The sequence below is a fragment of the Muscardinus avellanarius genome, assembly GCF_963383645.1.
Source record: "Muscardinus avellanarius genome assembly, chromosome: 14".
NCBI lineage: Eukaryota > Metazoa > Chordata > Mammalia > Rodentia > Gliridae > Muscardinus > Muscardinus avellanarius.
This window is the reverse complement of record NC_137800.1, coordinates 81,501,787-81,506,009: the sequence shown is the minus strand read 5'-3', so window position 1 is coordinate 81,506,009 and position 4,223 is coordinate 81,501,787.

Sequence of the window (4,223 nt, the reverse complement as noted above, 5' to 3'; positions counted from 1 at the left end):
GCAGTTTTGGTTGGAAGTTTCTTCCAGTAACCCAACGGCTCTTTTAAGAGCCACCTACATAATTCTGGGAAAGAGCTTTGCACAGGTAACGGGTCTGATGCAAGACCGCCGCCCAGCAGATGCAGCGCATCTGCAACCTGTCGTATCTCAAAACTAATGAGCCTAGTGTTTTTAACTGGCCTAGGTTGTTACAGGGAAATTTGGATTTGTGTTAGGCTCCCTACTCCCATTGGAATCACCTGGGGAACTAGGGTACACCAGAAAAATCAAGGGAGTGGTGAGTTGGCCCGGGCCACTCTACCCCTCATGCCACTTTGGCATGGGGCTGTAACTATATTCTGTATTTCTGTTTTTAATAAACTTTAAATCTTTAAAAAAAAGAAATCAAGGTAAATTGCACAAAGCTAAGGGGGTCAGGCTTTGCACGCGCCTCTCATTTGCACAATGTCCCCGCCCCCCCCCCCCAGCAAGAACGTGTTCTTGGGTGGCCATGAAAAAAATGAATATTGACAGGGCAAGGGTTGCTGGCAGCTATTGGGGATGATGGTGACCAGCCAGGTGGGCCTCACCTGCAGGACTAGCAAAACTCAAACCGTAGTGAAGTTTTAGAGTTAAAACCCAAAGGCCCTAACCCCCAGTTGCTGAATATTTAAAAATCCCATTTTCTGTGGGACTGGATTGTATTTCATAGTTTGTAGAAATTTCAATCCTATTGGAGCCATTCCTCACTCAGTACTAGGAAGGAACCCTTTCAGGAATGCCTTTTTAAGCTTTTGTAATTTTAGTTCTGGGATTCAGATTTTATTAACTTGTCCTTTTCACATCTGAGAAAAACTGAGCTATACTTTTCTCAGTGTAGCTCAATGAGTTTTACAACTTTGTTTTTTCTATATGCATGTGTTAAGTTCTTCCACAATTCAATTTTTGAAAGCCCCCTTTAAGGTTTTGCTTAGCTCATTATCTAACTAAAGTCTCAGATACAAGCACTCGCATCCCTGTTTTCCTACCCCAAACTGGTATCCACATTTTCATTTGATTTTGGTCTTTTACATACACTTACCATGTACATCCATAGTTGTTTTGTGTTTTGGTTAGGGTTATTTATGCAAGCAAGTTTTTTTGTTTGTTTTGGAACAAAACAAACACTTATTCTTCCTCCCTTTCTTTCCTCCTCCTCCTCCTCCTCCTCCTCCTCCTCCTCCTCCTCCTCCTCCTCCTCCTCCTCTTCCTCCTCCTCCTTCTTCTTCTTTGTTGATGGTGGTACTGGGGGTGGAACCCAGAGGCTTTCTACCTCCGGGCTATACTCCCAGACATATTTTATATTTTATTTGAAAACAGGGTCTCTCTCACTAAGTTGCTGAGAGCTTCACTAAGTAGCTGAGACTGGCTTCCAACCTGTGAGATCCTCCTGTCTCAGCCTCCCAAGTGCTGAGATTACAAGCAGGCACCACCATGCCCGGCCACACTGTTATTCTGACTTGCACTATTATGGCCACGAGTACAATCCTTTGTTAGCCATTTCATTATTTTCTTCAGGGAATCACTTATATTTCTTGCTAAGGTTTTCACTGAGAATTTCCTTTTCCTGTTTCATTGTATGTATGTATATATATATATATATATATATATATATATATATGAAATGAATTTTACATTTATTGCCTGTGTTTTGACATTTTTCCTATAAATTCTGCATTGTATTTTTATACACATATATTAGATATGTGACTTTTGAATATTAAATGTTTTAATCACAAATGTATCTTTTCTTAATGGCTTCTAGGTTTCCAGTTTTCAGAAACTATAACCCAGCCAGGCATGGTGGTGCACACTTGTAATGCCAGTACTTAGGAGACTGAGACAGGAGGATCACAGGTTCGTGGCCAGCCTCAGCTATTTAGTGAGGGCCTGTTTCCAAATAAAATATAAAAAAATAAGGCTAAGGTGTAGCTCAGAGGTAGAATGCCCCTGGATTCAATCCTCAGCTCTGCCAAAATAAAAAATAAACTACAACCCACTTCTATATTATTGCTGTCTCTTAGATTTTCTATAAAGATTTTGGCTTTTTTTAAAAAAATGTTTAAGTCTATCATCTACATGAAATTTATATTTTTAAGATGGAAACTGAGTTTACATTCTTCCAGATGGTCAGTTGTTCCAACACCATTTATAAAATAACCCATTCATTTCCCAATGAGCTGAAATATACCCTCTTTATTTTCTACATTCTTGTGTTTAAAATTTTAGAATAAAATTTTATAACAAAGTGTGCTATGAGAGTGCAGTGCGGTGTAGTTGCTAAGAAATTGCTTAAACTAATAATGTTGATCAGTAATATTGTGTGTCATAATTATAAGTCCCAGGCAGGAATCTAAGCAGAAAAGGCTTACAGGAGAATTCCTGGAAAAGTTAAGGGCATCTGCCCTACCTGAGAGCATCTGCCCAACCCAAGGTCGCATACCTTAGATAAGAGACCCTCACTCAAGTGACCTTCTCTCTTGTGGCCTATTATCTTTGGGAACATCAGTGTGCTTTGTGTAGCTGCGTTAATGTATAGAGTTGTAAATGTAAAAGTCAAGGCTGATGTAATAAGAATGACCTTGCAACACAAAAGTAGATAAGATACCCCCTACCCTATTATCTTAAAACTGTCTGTACAAGTTACTTTATTGGATGGAAGCTGTAAATTCAAAAAGCATCATCAATGATGTAACAGAATGACTTGCAAGATGTTGTACAACTGCATAAAAATCTCACCCAAACGGCGATCTTGGCCCTTGCCGCTTATGTGGAGACACATGCGCTTGGGTCCAGGTTCAAACCTGTAATAAAGTGTGGCTTGATGGACTAATAATTGGTTATAGACAGTTATTCTCGCCCGAATACGCTACAACATTCTTATAAAATAGAATCTACTTTTTTCTACTGATCTCTCCATATAAATCCTGTACTTCTCTTAATTTTATCCCTAAATAATTTGTAGGCTTACTTGGCTTATTTTTAGCTTGTATTTAGCTAACTTACCAGTTTCTGAAACTCTACTTTCTTTTCTTTACTATTTTTTTTGGGGGGATATACTGGGGAATGAACCCAAGGGCATTCTACTCTCCATCTACACCCCAAGCTGTTTACTTTGAAATAGCATCTCATAAGTTGCTGAGGCTGACCTCCAACCTGCAATTCTCTTGTCTCTGCCTCTTAAGTACTAGGATTACAGGCATGTGACATTGTGCCCAGCTTTTGTTATTCTTTAAACTACAACCTCTCAAGCTTTTCATAATCAACAGCAAATGTTTATCTTTTTTCTCAATGTTAATACCATGAGGTATCTTTTAGTACCACCATTGCTTCAAATCTCCAAAGTAAAGTTGAATAATTTTAGTGGACATCTCTTTTTAGTTCTTGGTTATAATTAACATAGTATTGTCTTTAAGATACTATTTATTATTAATTTGGGGTATCTGCATTATATTTAAGTGGTATCTTCTCATTTTTTTTTACAAGTAAAATAAACAGTTTAATAATAAGTATCATAAGATCTAGTGGTCATAATCATTATGTGGCACATGGTTAATACACATGGATTCTACATAATGTTGCAATTCCAAGTAAGATTTGTTTACAGTTAATAATATAGTACACATACTACATACTACATACGTATGTATACTCCATACCTCTAAAGTACAAACCTTAGTAACTATGAATAAACAGTGTTGTACAGCATCTTGAAAAGAAAGTAAAGATAGAGACAAATCCATGAAATCCATTTCTTTCTTAAGAAACTCAATATAGCTCACTTCTATATAAGCTCACCTAGAAAAGTCTGTTCATCTTTCCATTTGTAGGTTGGAACAACACATCCCACCAATTAAATGAACAATTTGTAAATTTAAGACATACAACAAAAAAGAGGACTTTATTATTTATTCATCAACACGTATTATGTCTTGTCCCATCAGCTCTCAACAGGTTAACATTAGTCAATACTTTTGAAAAAATAACAATTTTGCTTTTTATTAGGGAAAATAATTTTCCACACTTTATTTGGGGAGACCCTTCTGCAATCATAACAACTGCTACTAACTCACATTTTACTGATGCTTTCTGGTAATGGGTGAACTTTCAATCCCCAGGCCTCCTTTTTATTGAACTTCATTTGGATTACAAATTTTACTTTTGAGGTATATGATTAGGAATACTTGAGAACTATCTTTTTTTTT